Source organism: Panthera tigris, chromosome X (assembly GCF_018350195.1).
Source record: "Panthera tigris isolate Pti1 chromosome X, P.tigris_Pti1_mat1.1, whole genome shotgun sequence".
In the NCBI taxonomy this organism is placed as follows: Eukaryota; Metazoa; Chordata; class Mammalia; order Carnivora; family Felidae; genus Panthera; species Panthera tigris.
In genome coordinates this window covers 52,346,428-52,371,897 of record NC_056677.1, presented here as the reverse complement: position 1 = coordinate 52,371,897, position 25,470 = coordinate 52,346,428, and the positions used below count along the sequence as shown (strand labels likewise).

Below are 25,470 nucleotides of genomic sequence, written 5' to 3'. Positions count from 1 at the left end.
CTGTAATTATTATATAATGCCCTTCTTCATCTCTTGTTACAGCCTTTAATTTAAAGTCTAGTTTGTCTGATATAAGTATGGCTACTCCAGCTTTCTTTTGGCTTCCAGTAGCATGATAAATAGTTCTCCATCCCCTCACTCTCAATCTAAAGGTGTCCTCAGGTCTAAAATGAGTCTCTTGTAGACAGCAAATAGATGGGTCTTGTTTTTTTTATCCATTCTGATACCCTATGTCTTTTGGTTGGCACATTTAATCCATTTACATTCAGTGTTATTATAGAAAGATATGGGTTTAGAGTCATTGTGATGTCTGTATGTTTTATGCTTGTAGTGATGTCTCTGGTACTTTGTCTCATAGGATCCCCCTTAGGACCTCTTGTAGGGCTGGTTTAGTGGTGACAAATTCCTTCAGTTTTTGTTTCTTTGGGAAGACCTTTATCTCTCCTTCTATTCTAAATGACAGACTTGCTGGATAAAGGATTCTCGGCTGCATATTTTTTTCTGTTTAGCACACTGAAGATATCGTGCCAATCCTTTCTGGCCTGCCAAGTTTGAGTAGAGAGATCCGTCATGAGTCTTATAGGTCTCCCTTTATATGTGAGGGCACGTTTATCCCTTGCTGCTTTCAGAATTTTCTCTTTATCCTTGTATTTTGCCAATTTCACTATGATATGTCGTGCAGAAGATCGATTCAAGTTACGTCTGAAGGGAGTTCTCTGTGCCTCTTGGATTTCAATGCCTTTTTCCTTCCCCAGTTCAGGGAAGTTCTCAGCTATTATGTCTTCAAGTACCCCTTCAGCACCTTTCCCTCTCTCTTCCTCCTCTGGGATACCAATTATGCATATATTATTTCTTTTTAGTGTATCACTTAGTTCTCTAATTTTCCCCTCATACTCCTGAATTTTTTTATCTCTCTTTCTCTCAGCTTCCTCTTTTTCCATAACTTTATCTTCTAGTTCACCTATTCTCTCTTCTGCCTCTTCAATCTGAGCTGTCGTCTTTTCCATTTTGTTTTGCATTTCATTTAAAGCGCTTTTCAGCTCCTCATGACTGTTCCTTAATCCCTTGATCTCTGTAGGAAGAGATTCTCTGCTGTCCTTTATACTGTTTTTAAGCCCAGCGATTAATTTTATGACTATTATTCTAAATTCACTTTCTGTTATATTATTTAAATCCTTTTTGATCAGTTCATTAGCTGTTGTTATTTCCTGGAGATTCTTCTGAGGGGAATTCTTCCGTTAGGTCATTTTGGATAGTCCCTGGAGTGGTGAGGACCTGCAGGGTACTTCCCCTGTGCTGTGGTGTATAACTGGAGTTGGTGGGCGTGGCCGCAGTCCGACGTGATGTCTGCCCCCAGTCCACTGCTGGGAACACAGTCAGACTGGTGTGTGCCTTCTCTTCCCCTCTCCTAGGGGCGGGATTCACTGTGGGGTGGCGTGGCCCACCTGGGCTGCTTGTACACTGCCAGACTTGTGGTGCTGGGGATCTGGTGTATTAGCTGGTGTGGGTTGGCAAGGTGCACGGGGGCAGGAGGGGCAGGCTTAGCTCGTTTCTCCTTAGGTGATCCACTTCAGGAGGGGCCCTGTGGCAGCGGGAGGGAGTCAGATCCGCTGCCGGAGGTTTGGCTCCGCAGAAGCACAGAGTTGGGTGTTTGCGCAGAGCGAGCAAGTTCCCTGGCAGGAACTGGTTCCCTTTGGGATTTTGGCTGGGGGATGGGCAGGGGAGATGGCGCTGGTGAGCGCCTTTGTTCCCCACCAAACTGAGCTCTGTCGTCCGGGGGCTCAGCAGCTCTCCCTCCCTTTGTCCTCCAGCCTTCCCACTTTCTGGGCAGAGCTGTTAACTTATGACCTCCCAGACGCTAAGTCGCGCTTGCTGTCGGAACACAGTCAGTCAGGCCCCTCTGCTTTTGCCAGCCAGACTCGGGGGGCTCTGCTTGGCCGGCGAGCCGCCCCTCTGCCTCGGCTCCCTCCCGCCAGTCTGTGGAGCGTGCACAGCCTCGCTGCCCTTCCTACCCTCTTCCGTGGGCCTCTTGTCTGCGCTTGGCTCCGGAGACTCCGTTCTGCTAATCCTCTGGCGGTTTTCTGGGTTATTTAGGCAGGTGTAGGTGGAATCTAAGTGATCAGCAGGACGCACGGTGAGCCCAGCGTCTTCCTATGCCGCCATCTTCCCTCTCTCTCCCTCCTGTGATGATGTGAGATGATAAAATGCCTGTGTGAGGGATCACGGAAGGGCGACCTAGATTCTTTTAACAAGCAAACCAAAACACACCCAGAATCTGGATTTCTGGTTTTCTTTGTTTGTTTTTTGTTCTTTGTTTTTTTCTTTATTTCTGTTTGTTGTTTGTGTTTCTCTTTCTTTTAGTTTCTGACATTTCTAAAACTAAAATTTCATCAGGGCAAAATTAAAAATGTTATAGCAGAGATGCAATCTCGAATAGATGCCATGACAGAGAGGATGGATAAATCAGAATAGTGAATCAGTGATATAGAAGATAAAATTATGGATAATAATGATGCTGAGAATATGAGGGATACAAAGGCCAAAGAGCATGGTACAAGACTTAGAGAACTCAGTGACTTATTAAAGAATTACATTAAGATCATAGGAATCTTAGAAGATGAAGACAGAGAAAAGGGGCAAAAGGTTTATGTGAGCAAATTATAGTTGAAAACTTCCTTAATCTGGGGAGAAAACATAGACATCAAAATCCAAGAAGCACAGTGAACTCACATTAAATTCAACAAAAACTGGCCATCACCAAGACATATCATAGTCAAATTCTCAAAATACACATACAGGGAAATAATCATGAAACCAGCAAGGACAGAATTCTTTAACCTATAAGGGAGAACAAATCAGATTCATATTAGTTCTGTCCACAAAACTTAGCAAGCCAAAAAAGAGTGGTAGGATATGTTCAACGTGCTGAAAGGGAAAAAATATGCAGGCAAGAATCCTTTATCCAGCAAAGCTATTATTTAGATTAGAAGGAGAGATAAAGAGTTTTCCACACAAATAAAAATTAAAGGAGTTTGTGACCCCTAAACCAGCTTTGCAAGTAATGTTACAGAAGAATTTTGAGTGCAGAAAACAAAACAAAAACAAAAACAAACCAAACCAAAACAAAACAAAAAATACCAAAAGTAACACAGAGTAAAAAGGACCAGAGAACATCACCACAAACACAATGTCTACAGATAACACAATGGCACTAAATTCATATCTTTCAATAATCACTTCATATATAAATGGAATAAATGCTCCAATCAATGACATAGTGTATCAGAATGGATTTAAAAAACATGTATATTCTGTCTATAAGAGACCTAACAACACTTTAGACCTAACATTTTAAACCTAACAACACCTGCAGATTGAAAGTGAGGGTATGTAGAACCATCTCTCTTGTTATGGACATCAAAAAAAAAAAAAGCCAGAGTAACCATACTAATATTGAGCAAATCAGACTTTAAAACCAGACTATAACAAGGGATTAAGAATGGCATATCATAATTAAGGGGTCTATAGATTAAGATCTAGCAATTATAACAACTTGAACACTCAAATATATAAATAAATAACAAACATAGCGAAGCTCATTATTGTAGGAGACTTTAGTACTTCACTTACAACAATGGACAGATAATCTGAGCAGTAAATCAATAAGGGAAAAATGGCTTTTAACGCACTGGACCAGATGGACTTAACAGATAAATTCAGAACATTCTATCCTAAAACAGCAGAATACACATTCTTCTGCAGTGCACATGGAGCATTCTCCAGGATAGATCACATACTGGGTCACAAATTAGCATTCAAAAAGTACAAAAACATCAAGATCATACACTGCATATTTTTGGATTATAATGCTGTGAAACTTGAAGTAAACCACAAGAAAAAAATTGGAAAGCCCTCAAGTACGTGGCGGTTATAGAACATCCTACTAAAGAATGAATGGGTTAACCAGGAAATTGGAGAATAATTTAAAAAAAATACATGGAAACTAATGAAAATTAAAATATGACTGTCCAAACCCTTTGGGATACAGCAAAAGCAGCCCTAGGAAGAAATTATATTGAAATTCAGACCTATCCCAAAAAGCAAGAAAGGTCCAAATACACAATCTAACCTTACATGTAAAGAAACTAGAAAAGGAACAGAAAGTAAAGCCTAAAGCGAGCAGAAGAAGGGAACTAATAAAGATTAGAGCAGATATAGAAGACATAGAAACAAACAAACAAACAAATACACAAACAAAAACAATAGAACAAATCAACAAAACCAAGAGCTGGTTCTTTGAAAGAATTACCAAAATTGATGAACCCCCTAGCCAGCAGACTTAGTAAAAGCAAATAGAAAGGACCCAAATAGATAAAATCATGAATGAAAGACGAGAGATCACAACCAAACATAGAAATACAATTATAAGAGAATACTATGAAAAATTATATTCCAACCAATTGGACAATCTGAAAGAAATGGCCACATTCCTAGATATGCATACACTACCAAAATTCAAACAAGAAGAAATAGAAAATTTGAAAAGAAAGTGTAATAAGAAAAGAAATTTAATCAGTAATTAAAAATCTCCAGATAAACAAGAGTACTGTGCCAGAAGGCTTCCCAGAGGAATTCTACCCAACGTTTAAAGAAGACTTAATACCTTTTCTTTTCAAATTGTTTCAAAAAATATAAATGGAAGGTAAACTTCCAAACTCATTCTATGAATCCAGCATTACCTTGGTCCCCAAACCAAAGACCCCAGTATAAAGGAAAATTACAGGCCAATACCATTGATTAACATGGACGCAAAAAAAATCTCAACAAGATATTAGCAAATCGAATTCAACAGTACATTAAAAGAATTTTTCACCACGATGAAGTGAGTATTCCTGAGCTGCAGGGATGGTTCAATATTCACAAGCCAACCAACGTGATACACCACATTAATAAAATAAAGGATAAGAACCAGATAATAATTTCAATAGATGCAGGAAAAGCATTTGACAAAATACAGCATCTTTCTTGATAAACACTCTCAACAAGCAGGGATAGAGGGAACATATATCAACATCATAAAAGTGATATATGAAAACCCCACAGCCTATATCACCTTCATAAAGGAAAAACTGAGACCCTTTGCCTACCATCAGGAACAAGAAAATGATGCCCACTCTTACAATTACTATTTAACATAGTACTGGAATACTTAGCTGCAACAATCGGACAACAAAAAGAAATAAAGGGCATACAATTTGGCAAAGGAGGAAGTCAGACTTTCACTATTTGCAGATGGCATGTTGCTGTATGTGGAAAACCCAGAAGACTCCACCAAAACTGCGAGAACTAATACATGAATTCACCAAAGTCACAGGATATAAAATCAATGTGCAGAAATCTGTTGCATTTCAATACACCAATAATGAAGCATCAGAAAAAGAAATCAAGGAGTTGATCTCATTTATATTTGCACCAAAAAACAATAACATAACTAGGAATAAACCAAAATTAAGAGGTAAAATATTTGTTCTCTAAAAAGTATAGAAGACTTATGAAAGATATTGAAGAGGACACAAAGAAATGGAAAAGCATTCCATGCTCATTGATTGGAAGAACAAATATTGTTAAAATGTCTATACTACCCAAATCATGCTACACATTTAATTCAATCCCTATCAAAATACCACCAGCATTCACTGCAGTTCTAGAACAAAGAGTCCTAAAATTTTTATAGAACCCAAAAAGTCCCTGAATAGCCAAAGCAATCCTGATAAAGAAAAACAAAACTGGAGGCATCACGATTGTGAATTTTAAGCTGTAAGCATCAAGACATTATGGTGCTGGCACAAAAACAGACACATGGATCAATGGAACAGAATAGAAAGTCCAGAAATGGAACCACAACTATATAGTCAATTCATATTCAATAAAGCAGAAAATAATATCCAATGGCAAAGAATGTCTTCAGCAAAGGGTGTTGGGAAAACTGGACTGCAACATATAGAAGAATGAAACTGTACCACTTTCTTACATCATACACAAAAATAAATTCAAAATGGATGAAAGACCTATATGAGAGACAGGAAACCATCAAAATCCTACAGAAGAAAATAGGCAGCAACCTCTTTGACCTTGGTCACAGCAATTTCTTACTAGACACGCTACCAAAGTTAAGGGAAACAAAAGCAAACATGAAGTATTGGGACTTCATCATTAAGATAAAAAGTTTCTGCACAGAGATGGAAGCAATCAACAAAACCAAAAGCCTACAAGATGGGAGAAGATATTTGCAAACAATATATCTGATAAAGGTTTAGTACCCAAAAATCGATTAAAAAAAAGTTTATGAAACTCAACACTCAAAAAGCAAATAAATCAGTTAGGAAATGGGCAGAATATGTGAATAAACATTTTTTTAAAGAAGACATCCAGATGGACAACAGATACATGAAAATATCCTCAGCATCACTCAGCATCAGGGGAATATAAATCAAAATCACAATAAGACACTACCTCACACTAGTCAGAATGGCCAAAATTAACAACAGAAGAAACAAAAGATGTTGGTGAGGATGCAGAGAAAGGGTAACCCTCTTGCATTGCTGGAGGAATCCAACCTGGTTTAGCTACTCTGGAGCAAAGTATGGAGGTTCCTTAAAAAAAAAAAAAAACAGAAAATAGAACTACCCTATAATTCAGAAATCGCACTATTAGATATTTACCCAAAGGATACAAAAATACTGACTTGAAGGGGTACATGCACCCAATGTTTATAGCAGTATTACCAACAATAACAGAACTATGGAGATAGCCCAAATGCCCATCAACTGATGAACGGCTAAAGAAAATGTGGTATATATATACAATAGAATATTACTCGGCCATCAAAAAGAATGGAATCTTACCATTTGCAACAACATTGATGGAGTTAGAATGTATTATGCTAAGCAAAATATGTCAGAGAAAGAAAAATACCATATGATTTCACTCATATGTGGAATTTATTAAACAAAACAGATGAACACATGGGAAAGGGGAAAAAAGAGAAGGGAGTCTCACAAGAGACTCTTATTGGTAGAGATTAAACTGAAGGTTGAAGGAAGGAGTTGGGTGGGAAATGGCCTAGATGGGTTTGGTGTATTTAAAAGAACACTGGTGGGGCACCTGGGTGGCTCTGTCGGTTAAGCGTCTGACTCTTGATCTCAGTTCAGGTCATGATCTTGAGGTTCGTGGGTTCAAACCCTGCTTCAGGCTCTGTGCTGACAGCGCAGAGCCTGCTTGGGATTCTCTCTTCTCTCTTCCCCTCCCCTGCTGTACTCTCTTTCTCTCTCAAAAAAAATAAAATGAAAATACATTTTTTAAAGGGCACTGGTTGTGATGAGCACTGGGTGTTGTGATGAATCACTGAATTCTACTCCCAAAATGAATATTGCACTGTATGTTAACTAACTAAAATTTAAACAAAAAATAATGAAAAGGAATGCTGAAGAAAGTTTTAAAAAACAAATAAATAGATTTTACAATCAAAATCGAAAAAATAAGTGAATCCTGAGCTTGCCGTATAGTAGCTGCAATTATATTTATTGGGGAGGTAGTGGAAGAAACATAAGAAAAAGGAGGGAGTACAGAAATTGCCTCAAAAGTCCATACTAACACAGTAAATGTGATACATCATCCCTAGACAAATAGATTTCTTATATACCGTCCTTTATTTCTTGCTTTTCTGTTGTATCTGTAAAGGTGATAGGTCTAAATATTATACTTAAATAGTCTTTTTCTTCCAATGATCTTGAAGTCTGTTACAAACACTATTTTCTTAAACTTTCAAATCCATAGGACTATGAAAGAAGCATTTATATACTATTTGTGCATTGCTTGAACATGGTTAGCAGTGTCAGTCTCAAATGTAAAGACTTTGTTAAAGTTTTTGTTTAAATTACACTTAGGTAACATGCAGTGTAGTATTAGTTTCATATATACAAATTAGTGATTCAACACTTCCACACAACACCTGGTGCTCATCACAACAGATGCACTCCTTAATCCCCATTACATATTTAACCCATTCCCTCACTTACCACCCCCCTGATAATCATCACTTTGTTCTCAATAGTTAGGAGTCTGCCTCTTAGTTTGCCTCTCTTTCTCTTTTATTCTACTTTGTTACTTTGGTTTTTTTAGATTCCACATATAAGTGAAACCATATGGTATTTGTCTTTCTATGACTTATTTCCCACATCATAATACTCTTTAGCTCCATCCATGTCACTGCAAATGGCAATATCCCACTCTTATTTATTGCTGAGTAATATTCCATTGTGTGAATACACACACACACACACACACACACACACACACATGTCACATCTTCTTTATACATTCATCAGTTGGGCAGTTACCATACCATATTATAGCTATTATAGATAGAGCTGTTATAAACATTGGAGTGCATGTATCCCTTTAAATTAGTATTTTTGTATTCACTGGGTAAATACCTACTAGTGAAATTACTGGATTGTAAGGTAGTTCTATTTTTAACTTTTTGAGAAAACTAAATACTGTTTTCCATAGTGGCTTCACCACTTTGCATTTCCATGAATAGGGCAAGAGCATTGCCATTTCTGACACCCTCCCCAGCACCTGTTGTTTCTTGTGTTGTTGATTTTAGCCATTCAGAAAGGTGCAAGGTGATATTTCATTGTTTTGATATTGTATTTTCCTGCTGATGAGTAATGTTGAGCAACTTTTAATGTGTGTTATCAATCTGTATGTCTTCTTTGGAAATATGTCTCTTCAAATCTTTTGCCCATTTTTTAATTGGATTATTCATTTTGGGGGTTGTTGGTTTTATATGTTGTTTATATATTTTGGATACTAATCCTTTATCAGATTTGACATTTGCAAATATCTTTTCCCATTTCATAGGCTGCCTTTTACTTTTGTTAACTGTTTCCTTCACTGTGCAGAAGCTTTTTATTTTCATGAAGTCCCAATAGATTATTTATGCTTTTGTTTCCCTGGCCTTAGACAATGTATCTAGTAAAAATTGCTACAGCTGGGTCAGAGTTTCCTGCCTGTGTTCTACCCTAGGATTTCTATCATTCAAGGTCTCACATTTAGGTCTTTCATATATTTTGAATTTATATTTGTGTATGGTGTAGGAAAAAAATATCGTTTCAATTCTTTTGCATGTTGTCCAATTTTCCAAGCACCATTTTTTGAAGAGACTATCTTTTTCTCATGGAATACTTGTTCCTGTTTCGTAGAAGATTAATCGACCATATGGTTGTGAGTTCATTTATGAGATTCATATTCTGTTCTATTGTTCCATGTGCTACTTTTATGCCAGTACTACACTATTTTGACTATGACAATTTGTAATATAACTTGAAGCCTGGAATTGTGATTCCTCCAGCTTTGCTTTGCTTTTTCAAGGTTGCTTTGACTATTCAGGGTGTTTGTTGATCCATACAAATTTTTAAATTGTTTATTCTAGCTCTGTGAAAAAAAATGCCGGTGGTATTTTGGTAGGGATTGCATTGATTGTGTAGATTGTTTTGAGCAGTATAGACATTTACTATTTGTTCTTCCAATACAAGAGCTTGGAATGTCTTTCCATTTATTTTCATTCTCTTGAATTTATTTCATTACTATTTTATATTTTTCCAAGTACACGTCTTTCACCTCTTTGGATAGGCTCATTCCTAGGTATCTTATGGTTTTTAGTGCAATGGTGTAAATGGGATTTATTTTTTTTTATTTTTCTTTCTGTTGCTTCATTGTTGGTATACAGAAAAGCAACAGACTTCTATATATTGATTTTTATATCCTACAACTTTAGTGAATTCTTGTATCATTTTTAATAGTTCTTTGGTGTACTCCCAAGTTAAATATATATATATATATATATATATATATATATATATATTTAAATATATAAATTAAATATAAATATATAATATTATAATATATATATTTATATATATAAATATAAAAAAATAAATTAAATATATATATATTACACTATATATATAGTGTAATATCTGCATGAAAATTTGACTTCTTCCTTGCTGATTAAGATATAGTTTATTTTTTCTTGTGGCCTGATTTCTGTGGCTAGGACTTCCAGTTTTATGTTTAATAACAATGGTGAGAGTGGACATTTCTGTCTTGTTCCTGACATTACAGGAAAATCTTGAGTTTTCTCCACTGAGTATGATATTAGTTATGAGTTTTCCATAGATGGCCTTTAATGTGCTGAGGTATGTTTCCTCTAAAACTACCTCATTGAGGGTTATGATTCTGAATGGATGTTGTATTTTGTCATTTTTTTCTCCATTTATTGAAAGGATAATGTGCTTCTTATACATTATTTTATTAATTTTGTGTATCATGTGGCTTGAATTATGAATATTGAACCACGCTTGCAACCCAAGAAGAAATCTAAGGGGATCATGATGAATGGTTTTTTTTTTTTAAATATATTGTTGGTTTTGTTTTGCTAGTTATTTTATTGAGAACTTTTGCACCAGTGTTCATCAGGGATATTGGCCTGCATTTCTCTTTGTTAGTGGCTTCTTTATCTAGTTTTTGTATTAGGGTAATAATGGCCTCATAGAATGAATATGGGAATTTTCTTTCCTTTTTTTTTTATTTTTTGGAAAAGTTTGAGAAGAATAGGTATTAACTCTTTTTTAATGTTTTGTAGAATTCGTGTGTAATTCCATCTGGCCCTGTACTTTTGTTTGTTGGGAGTTTTGTGATTAATGATTCAATTTATTTGCTTGTTACTGGTCTGCTCTAGTTTACTATTTCTTCCTGTTTCAGTTTTGGTGGTTTATATGTTTCTCGGAATTTATCAATTTCTTCTAGGTTGTCCAATTTGTTGGCACATAGTTTTTCATAATATTCTCAGAACTTTTTGTTTTCCTGTGGTGTTTTTTTATTTCTCCTCTCTCACTTGTGATTTTATTTATTTGGGTCCTTCCTCTTGTTTGTTTGATAAGTATGGATAGAGTTTTATCACTTTTATTAATTTTTTTCAAAGACCTGGTTCATTTGATATACTTTATCCTTTTTGTTTGTTTGTTTCTATATAATTTATTTCTGTTATTTCTGTTCTAACCTTCATTATTTGCTTCCTTCTGCTGGCTTTAAGTTTTGTTTGTTCTTTTTTTAGCTCCTTTATGTGTAAGGTTAGCTTTTGTATTTGAGATTTTTCTTGCTTCTTGAGGCAGGCTGTATTGCTATATACTCTCTTATGACTGATTTTGCTACATCCCAAAGGTTTTGGACCATCATCTTTTACTATTCATTTGTCTCCAGTATTTTAATTTTTCTATTATCTCCTGGTTTATACATTTATTGTTTAGTAACATGTTGTTTACCCGTCATGTATTTGTGATTTTTCAAAATTTGTTCTTATGGTTGACTTCTGTTTTCATAGTATTATGGTTAGAAAGTTTCCATGGTATAACTTCAAACTTTTTGAATTGGTTGAGGCCTATTTGGTGATTTAACATGTTATTTATTCTGGAGAATATTCTATACACAATTGAAAATAATGTGTATTCTGCTGTTTTAGAATGGAATTTTCTGAATATATTTGTTAAATTCATCTGGCCCAGTGTGTCATTTAAAGACATTGTTTTCTTGTTGGCTTTCTGTTTAGTGATCTGTCCATTGATGTAGGTGAGGTGTTAAAGTCTTCTACCATTATTGTATTATTATTGACTAGTTCCTTGAGGTGTTTTTAATTGTTTTATATATTTGGGTGCCTTCATGTTGGGTGCATACATATTTAAAATTGTTAGATTTTCTTGTCGGATTGTCCTTTTTATGATTATATAGTGCTGTTCTTTGTTTCTTGTTAGACTCTTTGTTTTAAAGTCTAGTTTGTCCGATAGAAGTGTTGCCACTTTAGCTTCCTTTTGACATCCATGTGCGTGATAAATGTTTCCCCATCTTCTCACTTTCAATCTGCAGGTGTCTTTAAGTCAAAAATGAGTCTCTGGTAGGCAACATATAGATCAGTCTTCTTTTTTATCCATTCTGACACCCTATGTCTTTTGACTGGGAATTTTAGTCCATTTACATCCAAAGTAAGTATTGATAGAAATGTATTTATTGCCACTTTATTACTTGTTTTGTCATTGTTTCTAGAGATTTTCTTATCCTTTCTTGTCTTTGTCACTTTAGGTCTCTCCTTTGCACTCAACAAGTCCCTTTTAATATTCCCTGGAGGGCTGGTTTAATGGTCACAAACTACATTAGATTTAAATTTCTGGGAAACTCTTTATCTCTCCTTGTATTGTGATCGTGGCTGCAGATTTTTCCCATTCAGCTCTTTGAATATATCATGCCACTCCCTTCTGGCTTCCTAAATTCCTTTGGTGAAATCTGTAGCTAGCCTCTTGCATCTTCCCTTGTAAGTTAAGGACTTCTTTTGTCTTTCTGCTTTTGAGAATTTTTCTCTATCACTATTTCTTGCCAAAGTAATTACACTATATCTTGGTGTTGGCCTGCCTCTGTTGATTTTGATGGGAGTTCTCTGTGCCTCCTCAGTCTGGATGTCTGTTTCCTTCCCCAGATTAAGGGTGTTTTCTTTTATTCTCTTTTCAAATAAACTTTCTTCCTCTTTTTCTCTCTTCTTCTAAGACTCCTATAATATTAATGTTATTACATTTGATGGAGTCAATGAATTACTTAAGTCTATTCTTGTATTCCATAATTCTTCCCATTCTCTTTTGTTCATCTTCATACTTTCCTCTACTTTGTCTTCTAAGTCATTAATTCATTCTTGTGTTTCTTCTAGCCTGCTGTTCATTGGATCAAGCATGTTTCCAATGTCATTTATTGCACTCTTTCTTTTTGATTGATTATTTTTAACACTTGTATCTCTGTGGTAAGGGTCTCACTGATTTCTTCTGTTTTGTTCTCAAGCCCAGTGAGTATACTTATGATTATTGCTTTAAATTTTCCATCAGGCATGTTGCTTATATCTGTTTCACTTAGATCTCTAGCCATGGCCTTATCTTGTTATTTTGTTTAGGATGAATTCCTCTATAATTTTGTCTAAGTCTCTGCCTTATTCTTTGTGTTAGAAAAGCCAGTTATATCTCTTGCTTCTGCAAGTAATGGCTTTATGAAGAAGAGGTCATGGGTCATGTAGTGCCCATGGTCTGGCGCTTCAGGGAGTGTTCTGGTATGTGCTCCATGTGCTCTTCTGCTGTGTTTTGGCTGCTCTGTCCTTTAGGTCAGTCATCTGCAGAGGCTCACTTTGGTTGCTGTGGGTAGCATTTGGCAATTGACCTGAATATGGTGAATTTTAACTAGGTGTTATCTTGTCTGCTTTGAAATGAGATGTACACCACCTCCAGCAGAACTGAGGCCCTGCAGAACTCTCTGGTCAAGAGATGTGGTGTGGGCAGGGTTTGTCCTGGTCTTCTGAAGAAGGGGCCGGGCCTGGTACATGCAAGTTAGGCACCCAGTGTTGGTCTTTACTTCTTCCCACAGGTGGCTCTGTGTCAGTTCTACGGTGCAGTCGAGGGCAGTGGAGCAGGTCAGCTCTTTTTTTCCCCAATAGTCATCTCCATGAACACTGATTTTCAAGGATGTGCTCCAAGAAGAGTGAAAAATCAGGCATTTTTCAGATCACTGTTTCCATGCTGTCTGATCCTGGGCTGTTTGCCTGCCTTCTCTCCAGGAACAGCCTCTGGGCTCTATCCAAACCAGGACCTTATCCTAACAGCTGACCTTTAAGACTCCATGCTTTAAGCCTTGCTGGTTGCAAGAGCTCATGAAATTCAGCTCCTCTAATTTTCCAAGCCAATGGTTTTGGGGAAACATTCTCCTTGTGCGTTCCTCTATGTGCTCCTCTCTGTCACCCTTCTCTGGGACCACAGTCACCTCCCCTCCACAGCACTCACAATGCATTTCTACCCTAAAACTTGTCTCTTCACTTCTCTGATGTGTTTTCTTGTCTCCCTTTGCTTGTGGGGTTTGTTCTTTCAGTCTTCAGGTCTATTTCTGGGTCATTTAGGATGATTTGATAGTTATATAATTCTGTTAGTGGGATAGGCAAGCCTAGGGTCCTCTTACTCTGTGGCCATCCTCCACTCTCACTAATTATTTTTATTAGATCTATTTTTGATATGTGTTACACTTACTCTAAGACTAGATAAAATAAACTAGGCAGTTTGGTATAGTGAGAAAAACATTGGACTTAGAGACACACAGTGCAAAGTTGGATTTCTGGTTCTATCATGTAATAGCTATGTGACTTTGTACTAATTTTTGAGCTCTCAATTAAAAAATTATTTTGAAATTCTTAATTTATTATAAAATGTTGAGCCTCAGTTTCTTTTTCTTTCTTTTTCAAAAGTCTCTATTTAAATTCCAGTTAGTACACATACAGTGTAATATTAGTTTCATGTGTAAGATTTATTGATTCATCACTTACATACAATACCCAGTGTTCACCACAACAAATGCCATCTTTAATCCCCATTAACCATTTAGCCAACCCCTTTACCCACATTACCTACAGCAAACTTCAGTGTGTTCTCTATAGTTTAGAATCTACATTATGGTTTGCTTCTCACTTTTTCCCCCATGTTCATCTGATTTCTTTCTTAATTTTCACATATGAGTGAAAGTGTGTGGTATTTGTCTTTCTCTGACTAACATTAGCATAATACTCTCTAGCTCTATCTGCATTGTTGCAATGGCAAGATTTTATTCCGTTTGATGGCTGTTTTATACACACACACACACACACACACACCACGTCTTCTTTATCTATTCATCAGTTCATCTGTCAATGGACATTCAGGCTCTTTCCATAATTTGGCTACTTGTAATGCTGCTATAAACATCAAGGTGCATGTGTCAATTCAAATAATTATTTTGTATCCTTTAGGTAAACATCTTGCAGAGCTGTTACTAGATCCTAGTGTAGTTTTATTTTTTTAAGTTTTTGAGAAATGGCCATACTGTTTTCCAGAGTTGCTGCAACACTCTGCATTCCTAACAGTGTAACAGGATTCCCCTTTGTCTGCATCCTCACTGACATCTGTTGTTTCCTGTGTTGTTATTTTTAGACATTCTGACAGGTGTGAGGTGGTATCTCATTGTAAATTTGACTTGTATTTCTTTGATGATGGATAATGTTGAACATCTTTTCATGTGTCTGTTACTCATCTATACGTCTTCTTTGAAAAAAAATGTCTATTCATGTCTTCTACTCATTTTTTAAACTAGATTATTTGTTTTTCAGGTGTACAGATTGATAGTTTCTTTGTAGATTCTGGATACTGACCCTTCATATGTCATTTGCAAGTATCTTTTTCCATTCTGTCAGTTCCCTTTTAGTTTTGTTGATTGTTTCCTTCACTGTGCAGAATCTTTTTATCTTGATGAAGTCCCAATAGTTCATTTGTGCTTTTGTTTCTCTTCCCTCAGGAGACAAGTCTAGTAAGATATTGTTATGGCTTATGTCAAACAGGTTATTGCCTGTATTTTCTTCTCTGACTCTGATGGTTTCCTGTCTCACATTTAGGTCTTTCATTCATTTTTTAAAGATATTTTATTTGGGGGGGGGGTGCCTGGGTGCCTTAATCAGTTAAGCGACTGACTTCAGCTCAGGCCATGATCTCATGGTTCATGGTTTTGAGTCCTACATTGGACTGTGTGCTGACAACTCAGAGCCTATAGCTTGCTTCAGATTCTGTGTCTCCTTCTGTCTCTTCCTTTCCCCTGCTCACACCCTGGCTCTCTCTCAAAAATAAATAAAACATTTTTTAAAATTTAAAAATACATAAAGATTTTATTTTTAAGTAATCTCTACACCCAATGTAGGGATCATACTCATGACCCCAAGACCAAGAGTCACATGCTTCACTGACTGAGCCAGCCAGGTGCTCCATGATCTTTAATCCACTTTGAATTTATTTTTGTGTATGCTGTTAGAAAGTGATACACTTTCATTCTTCCTATTTTGTCAAAGATTAGTTGACTGTATAGTTGTGAGTCTATTTTTGGTTTTTCTCTTCTTTCTAAATGTTTATTTGTTTATTTTGAGAGAGGGCAAGAGACAGCGCGTGAGCAGGGGAGGTTCAGATAGAAAAGAGAGAGAGAATCCTAACCAGGCTCTGACTATCAGGGCAGAGCCCAATGCAGGGCTCAAACTCATGAACCGTGAGATCATAACTAGAGCAGAAATCAAGAGTCAGATGTTTAACTGACTGAGCCACTAAGGTGATCCAATTTCTATTCTGTTCCTTTGATCTATCTGTTTTTATGTCAGCACCATACAGTCTTTGTCACTAAAGCTTTGTAGTGTAACTTGAAGTCTGGAATTGCGATGCCTCTACCTTTGTTTTTCATTTTCAAGATTGCTTTGACTATTCGGGGTCTTTTCTTGTTCCACACAAATTTTAGGATTGCTTGTTCTAGCTTTGTGAAAAATGCTGTTGGTATTTTGATATGGATTGCATTAAATGTATAGATTGCTTTGGGTAATATTGACATTTTAACAATATTTGTTCTTCCAGTCCATGAGCATGGAAAGTTTTTCTTTTTTTTTTTTTTTTTGTCTCATATTCAATTTCTTTCATAAGGGATTTATAGTTTTCAGAAAACAGATCTTTTACCTCCTTGGTCTCACAGTGGTGAAAGTGGACTCCCCTGTCTTGTTCTTGACCCTAGAGGAAAATCTCAGTTTTTCACCACTGAGGTGATATTAACTGTGGGCCTTTTGTATATGGCCTTTATGATGTTGAGGTATGTTTTCTCTATCCTTACTATGTTGATTTGTTTTTAATCATGAATGGATGCTGTACTTTACTTTGTCAAATGCTTTTCCTGCATCTATTGAGAGGATCACATTGTTCTTATCCTTTCCTTTATTAATGTGGTGTATCATGTTGGTTGATTTATGAGTATTGAACCACACTTGCAACCCTGGAATAAATTCTACATGATCGTGGTGAGCAATTCTTTTAATGTACTGTAGAAATCAATTTTTCCATACTTTTTATTTTTAAAATATTTTCGTCCATGTTCGTCAGGGATATTAGCCTGACATTCTCTTATTAATCTGGTATTTGGTTTTGGAATAAAGGTAATGGTGGCCTCAGAGGAGTTTGGACATTTTTTTTTCATTTCTATTTTTTGGAACAGCTTGAGGAGAAAAGGTATTAACTCGTCTTTAAATGTTTTGTAGAATTCCCCTGTGAAGTCATGTGGCCCTGGACTTTTGTTTGTTAGGATTTTTTTTCATTAGTGTTTCAATTTTTTTGCTGGTTATGGGTATGTTCAAGTCTTCTCTTTCTTTCTGTTTAAGTTTTGGTGGTTTACATTTTCTGGGAATTGATATATTTCTTAGGTTTCCCAATTTTTTGGCATATAGTCTTTCATAATATTCTTTTATAATTGTATTTCTGTGGTGTTGGTTGTAATCTTTCCTCCCTCATTTGTGATTTATTTATTTTGGGTCCTTTCTCTCTTCTTTTTGATAAGTCTGGCTATGAGTTTATCAATTTTATTAAGTTTTTCAAGGAACCAGCTCCTAGTTTCATCGACATGTTTTTATTTTTTTATTTTTACTTCTATATAATTTATTTATGTTGTAAACTTTATTATTTGCTTCCTTCTGTTGGCTTTAGCCTTCATTTGTTGTTCTTTTAATGTGTAAGTTTATATTTTTTACTTGAGATTTTTCTTCCTTCTTGAGGTGGGACTGTTTTTCTACATACTTCCCTCTTATGACAGCCTTTGCTGCATCCCAGAAATTTTAGACCATCATGTTTTCATTTTCATTAGTTTCCATTTACTTTTTATTTCTTTAATTTCCTGGTTGACTCATTTATTTTTTTAGTTGGATGCTATTTAATATCCATGTATTTGTGGTTTTTCAACTATTTTCTTGTGTTTGACTTCACATTTCACAGCATTGTGGTCAGAAAATATGCATGGTATGATCTCAATCTTTTTGCACTTGCTAAGCCTGATTTGTGACCTAGTATGTGATCTATTCAGGAGACTGATGCATGTGCACTTAAAAATAATGTATATTCTGTTGCTTTAAGATGAATTGTTCTGAGCACATCTTTTAAGCCCATTTATTCCAGTGTGTCACTCAAAGCCATTGTTTCATTGTTGATTTTCTGCTTATATGATCTGTCCATTGATATTAATGGGATGATAAGTCCCCTACTATTATTGTATTATTATCAATGAGTTCCTTATGTTTGTTATTAATTATTTTATATATTTGGGTTGTTCCAAGTTGGTGGCATAAATATTTATAATTGTTATATTTTCTTCTTGGATGGACCCCTTTATTATTATATATAGTTCTTTCTTCATCTCTTGTTATAGTCTTTGTTTTGAACACTAGTTTGCCTGTTGTAAGTTTTGCTACTCCAACTTTCTTTTGATGTCCATTTGCATGGTAAATGTTTCTTCATCCACTCACTCTCAATCTACAGGTGTCTTTAGATCTAAAATTAGTCTCTTTTAGGTAGAATATAGATTTTTTTATCCATTCTGATACCCTACATCTTTTTATTGGAGCATTTACTTCATTTGCACTCAGAGTAATTATTGACAGATGAATTTAGTGCCATTTTATTGTTTGTTTTATCATTGTTTCTGGATTATTTCTGCTCCTTTCTAGTGTTTTTCATACTCAACAAATCCCCTTTAATATTTCTTGTAGGTTTGGTTTAGTGGTCATGTACTCCTTTAGTTTTTGTTTTTCTTGGAAACTCTCTCTATTTTGAAGGATTGCCTTGCTGGACAAAGTATTCTTGGTTGTAGATTTTTCCCACTCAGTACTTTGAACATATCATGCCTCTCCCTTCTGACCTGAGCCTCAGTTTCTTAATTTATTATGCACTGATAAATGATAAAATGCCATTATTTTGAGAGTCAAATGAAATATTAAACCTTAAGATACTTTGAAAATATAAAGTACTGCTTTAATTATACTTAAAAAATTCTTTTTTAATGTAATTTATTGACAAATTAATACAAATGAGTGATTGTTGTATACAATACAGAAATTTTTTTTTCAATTTTTTCCATTTGGCACGTAAAATAGCTTCATAAAGTCTATACAATTTGAATATTTTAACTATAATTAAAATTGGTATTACAGAATATCAATGGTGGAGTAGATATTGGAGATAATATAGTCCACCTCACATCACTGTATAGAGAGGATGCTTGAGACCAAGAGAGGAAAGGGATTTGCCTTAGGTTATGCAATTAATGGTAGTAAAACCAGTATTGGAACTCTGGTCACCTTTCTTATCTAGTGCTTTTCCTACTCTACCACAATGCCTCATTACAATGGTCCTTTTGGTTTTCATTATAAAATTACTGTTCATCCCAAACTTACCTTTCATTACCCTGGCTCCTCCATGAAGATAAGTTAGTTTACATGAAGAAATAACCTAGGAAGCATTTCTTCCATACATGTTTACCTTCCTGCTAGTATGTTGTCAACTACTGCAAAGCTCCTAAGGCAATAGGTAAGAGATTCAGAAAATGTGACTCGGTGTGAAGGCATGCACTCTTTCACAGGAATATGGGATATCCAGACCTTGGTCTTGCTGGAAGTAACAAAAAAAAAAGTTATCAACTAGCACAGTGGTAAGTGTTTCCTTAGTGTTCATTTGATTCCTTTTCCTCTCACATTGTGACAAAAATTTTTATTTTATACAGAGTACATTCCCAGGTATTATCTCAAGTTGTTCACACAACAACTATATGAGATAAGAATTATTATACTCATATTATAGCTGAGAAAAAAAGGCTCAGACAGATGAATGGATAATGAAGATGTGAGATATGGATATATATATATATATATATCCATATCTCACAATTACTCGTTCATAAAAAAGAATAAAATCTTGCCAATCTTGCCATTTGCAACAACATGGATGGAGCTAGGGAGTATAATGTTAATCAAAATAAGTCAGTCATAGAAAGAAAAATGCCATACAATTTCACTTATATGTGGAATTTAAAAAACAAAACAAATGATCAAAGTGAGAGAGAGAGAGAGAGAGAGAGAGAGAAACCAAAAAACAGACCCTTCACTATAGAGGACAAAATGATGGTTACCAGAGGGGAGATGGAGGTGGATAAGTGAAATAGGTGATGGGAATTAAAGAGTACACTTACCATGATGAGCACTGAGTAATGTACAGAATTGCTGAATCACTATACTGTACACGTGAAACTAATGTAACACTGTATGTTAACTATACTAGAAGTAAAATTTAAAACTCAATAAATAGAAAACTGAGGGTCAGAGAAAGTAAACGAATTATCCAAATTTACATTGTAAATAAGAAACAGAGCTAAAATTTCAACGCAGGTTCTTGATTACAAATCAAAAGATCTTGCCATTATACCACAGTTGCCAAAAATTTTGATCACCAAAATTTTCCAATTATGTGCCATACCACAGTTTGCCAATAATTTACTTAGTGAATTATAAAAAATATTATTAAAGATGTAATTGGGGTGCCTGAGTGGCTCAGTCGGTTAAGTGTCCGACTCTTGATTTTGGCTCAGTTCTCTCACAGTTTTGCGGATTAAGCCTCACGTTTGGCTCTTTGCTAAGAGTGTGGAGCCTGCTTGGGATTCTTTCTCTCTCTCCTTTTCCCTCTGCCCCTCCCCAGTTCACACATGCTCTCTTTCTCAAAATAAATTCATAAATTTAAAAAAATGTAATTATAAGCTTAAACCTAATGTGGAACAACTTTTAAATGATATAAGTTAATAAAAATAAGTATTTCCACCTTTCTTTGAACCTACCTAAACATTTCTAAATTATAAAAATAAAAGAGGCTTAGATTCTTTAGACTGATCAAATATCCAAAAATATGTGACATGAGTCTACAATCAGTTGGAATAAATTGATTAATTTGATTAATTTTAATTTGTTGCTTTAGCTAAATAAATTAGATTCTACAAAAGGCTTACACTTACCAAAGATATACCTGTTTTATGCAATTTGGTTTCTATTTTCATAGTATCTGAGAAAAATGCAGAAGCAAAAAGGAAAAATGTCAGAACCACAGCTATTTCATTGCTGAGAATGGTTGCTCCTTCCTCTAGCACTGGTTCTTCTTCAGTTGCATATATTCTAATTGCTGAGGAATTTTCTGAATATACTATGTGAAAACATCCCTCAGAAAATTAAAGTGAAGTAGAGGTTTATTTCTTCATAAGAAAACCGTGAAATTATATAGTTATGGTTTTATTTTAGATATTTAGTCCTCTATAAATACGGTATTAGAAGTCAGACAGATGTGGATCTAAAACACAGCCCTGAACAAGGCTCATGGTCTTGAACAAGTCATGTAAGCTGTTTAAGACTGTTTTCTGTCTGTAAAATGAAGATGATAATAGTATGTACATCATAGGTTATTGTGAGGATTAAATGAGGTACCCCATGTTTTGGTACTTAATTAGTAAGTCTCAATTAGTGATAGTTATTTTTTCTTACCCCCTCCTAGCCTTATTCTTGTTAAAAAGCCTAAATTTTTTCAACCTAAGAAGATACTCTCATTAGCTATGTTCTTCAGGTTTTCACTACCACTTCAATAGCTCAGCTTTTCTGAAAGAAAACTTAACTTTCTTATAAAAGTAGCCTAAACTTTTCATATTATACAGATCATGACAATATTCTTACATTGGTCTACATTTTCTAGCACACACACACACACACACACACAGCCCTCAACAACAATAACTACTAAAGTACCTACCTCTTAATATCTTAGACATTTCCAATATCTGTCACATAGTCTTAACAAGCTCAGTTCTTTGGAGATCTGTAGTCCACATCTGTATTTCTTAATTGTGTGGCTTATCCATCACATCATGGCTTTTATCCTCTGTTGCTGAGGCAGAATTGTCAAAAGAATCCAAAGCCATGGAATGGGAGATTCCAATAGAGTTGCATAAGCAGAAGGCAAACCTATGCTGAGAATTCAATAAATCACTCTCTGAAACACATTTTACCAATTTAAAGTTCAGTACTACAGTCAGGTGAGCAAAAGATTTGGATCTCAAAAGTTGGTAGTTCTTTTCAACAATTGTGGTAATCTGAGGAATAGCATCTTTTTAGTCATAGATAGATAGATAGACAGACTCAGGATTTTCCATAAGCTTAAAACAACTTATTTTGTGACTATGGATAAGAGTATAATCTAAAGAACTGTAGCCAAATTATGTGTGTGCACATGCACACCTGCACACACATACATTTAAAAAAGAAAACCACAAATGAATAGTGAATTTAAGGAGAACTACTTCATCTAGACTTTTCACTAAGTAGCATACTGTTTCCAGATAGATCCTATGTACAATTTACAGATTACGTATGACTATTCCCTCTTATTGATCTATGCAAAACAAAGTAACTTTATAAATTTTAAAGGGTCACAATTTAGAACAAATATTAATTTCCTAAAGACTTGAAATGTATATTTTCACCGAGATTTTTCTTTTAGTTCACTCGCAGTCATATTAACTAAAAAGTCAGACATGTGGTTTACAAAGTTGACAGAAATAAGAAAAATACTTGGATAAAACTAGCCTTGAACCTTGTACTCATTCCCTTCTACCTCACTTCAAAATAAATGAATAAATCATCTCTTTGAAAAATTTTAAATGCTAAATTATTATACTAATAACTAATTATTTTATAATTTTAAGTTTCTTAAAACGTATTTCCCAACTAGAAGTTAGAGCATTAAACCATGGTCCAGGAGCAAAGTATAGCCTAACAAAGGTTTGTGGAAGTCCTTAGGATTATCCCCCAATTACTAGCTTTAAGTTTTTTTTTTTTTCATTCCCTGAATATTACTTTTAGTAGTGTTGTGACTACACTTTTCAAACTTTAAATCCGATCATAATATATGATAAATAAGGGTTTTGTGTTGCTTCTTGGTACCAGGTGCAATCCAAAAGATGTAACTAGGATTTTGAAAGAACTGGAACTTACGGGACACTCTGATGACTTGAAAGGATAATAGGAGATAAGCCTTGAAATTAAGAATGTCTTGGAAAATTTGATTACCATATGGATAAGGTGTCTGAGTCAATGATACTGGATAGGTGAAAAAAATCAGTTAAAAATCACAATAACAAGAAATCTGTCCCTTATTCGCCTCTGACAGCTTGCCTGACCACTGGCACGCCCTGCCATTGCCCCACGGAAATGTTTTGATTACTTGCTGTCCTTTTAAAAATTAAGCCAGTGTCTAGGGCACTGACTCCTCATCTCATTTGAAATTATGCCAGAGAAGTTAAATTTGATATAGATGTCCAAGATGTATTGCTTCAAAAGTTTTAGCTGTAGCTGTTACTATGGGGCCAAATGGAAAATCAGTGACTATTCAACAGAATTGGGGAAGACCTAAAGTAACAAAAGATGGGGTGACTGTTGCAAATTCCATTGGCTTAAGAGATAAATATGAAAATATTGGCACTAAACTTGTTCAATATGTTGCCAGTAACACAAATGAAGAGGCTGGTGATGTCACCACTAATTGCTACTGTACTGGCACTCTATTGCCAAGGAAGGCTTTGAGAAGATTAACAAAGGTGCTAATCCTGTGGAAGTCAAGAGAGGTGTTATGTTAGCTGTTGATGCTATAATTGCTGAAGTTAAGAAGCAGTCTAAACCTGTGACAACACCTGAAGAAATTTCTCAGATTGCTACAATTTCTGCAAATGGAGACAAATATGTGCAACATCATTTATGATGTAATGAAAAAGGTTGGAAGGAAGGGGATCATCACAGTGAGGAATGGAAAAACACTAAATAATGAATTATAAACTATTGAAGGCATGATTTTTGACTGAGATTTTATTTCTCCATACTTCATTAATACATCAAAATGTCAGAAATGTGAATTCCAAGATTCTTATGTTCTACTGAGCGAAAAGAAAATTTACAGAATCCAGTACATTGTACCTTCTCTTGAAATCGCCCATGCTCACCATAAGCCCTCGGCCATAATTGCTGAAGATGTTGATGGAGAAGCTCTGAGTACACTCATTTGAATAGGTTAAATGTTGGTCTTCAGGTTGTACCAGTCAAAGCTCTAGGTTTTGGTGACAATAGAAAAAAGAATCAGTTTTAAGTGATGGCTATTGTTACTCGTGCAGTGTTTGGAGAAGAAGGATTGACACTAAATCTTGAAAATATTCAGTCTCATGACTTAGGAACAGTTGGGAGCTCATTGTGATGAAGATAATGCCATGATCTTGAAAGGAAAATGTGACAAGCATTTTGAAAAACATATTCAAGAAACCATCAAATGGTTAAATATCACAACTAGTGAACATGCAAAGGAAAAATTCAATGAACTCTTGGCAAAACTTTCAGATGAAGTAACTGGGCTGAAGGTTGGTGGGACAAGTAATGTTGAAGTGAAAAAAAAAAAAGAAAGTGTTACAGATGCTTTCATTGCTCCATGAGCTGCTGTTGAAAGGCATTGTTTTGGGAGGGTGCCATGCCCTGTTTTCATGAAGTCCAGCCTTGGATTAAATAACAGCTCCTGAAGATTAAACAACTGTTATCTAAATTATTAAAAGAAAATTAAAATTCTTGCAACGACCATTGCCAAGAATGCAGGTGTTTAAGGATCACTAATAATTGAGAAAATTATGCAACATTCCTCCGAAGCTGGGTATGATGCTATTCTTGGAGATTTTGTGAATATGGTGGAAAAGGAATCATGCATCCAACTAAGATTGTAAGAACACTTTATTGGATGCTGCTGGGGTGGCTTCTCTATTAATTACAGCAGAAGTTGTAGTCACTGAAATTCCTAAAGACAAAGACCCTAGAATGGTGGAATGGGTGGAATGGAAGGTGGTATGTTCCAATTCCTGTAGTAGTGTTTTATTAATAAACTGTGAGAGTAGGTTCAAGGCAGTGATCCTCACCAATAACTTCAGAGAAGTCAGTTGAAAGAAATGACTGAAGAAAAGTCTGGCTGATGTTTAAGAAAATCACTATAACCATCAGTTACTGGTTTCAGTTAACAATGTATAATGGTTTACTGCTGCCATTGTTAGTGCCCACAGATCATTTATTTTGTATTTTTTGAATAAAAATACATTTGTCCATTCCTGATAACTGAGTGCAAGAGACATGTAACAAGTGCATTGATTTCAACTTAAATCACTGAAGTATTTTTAGTACTATTTTGTTAAAATTAAGATTTTGTGATTGCCATCACCAGTGAAAAGTTAAGAAAACTTTTTGTGGAAAGTAAGCATAATTGTGCACAAAGTAGAAAAATATCCAATTATGTGACAATCTCTGTTAATGAAAATTTGTTTAAAGTTTTTAAAAAATGCAAGACAGGAGGAACTGACAATATGTAACCTGAAATCATCAAAAAATATATTCCAGATTTCATTTAGATG

At 35.2% G+C, this 25,470-nt stretch overlaps 1 pseudogene; it reads left to right on the top strand.

Moving 5' to 3' along the window:
* The first annotated feature begins 23,272 nt into the window (after window positions 1-23,272).
* On the top strand, window positions 23,273-24,933 carry LOC102969774 (annotated as a pseudogene).
* The last annotated feature ends 537 nt before the right edge of the window (window positions 24,934-25,470 follow it).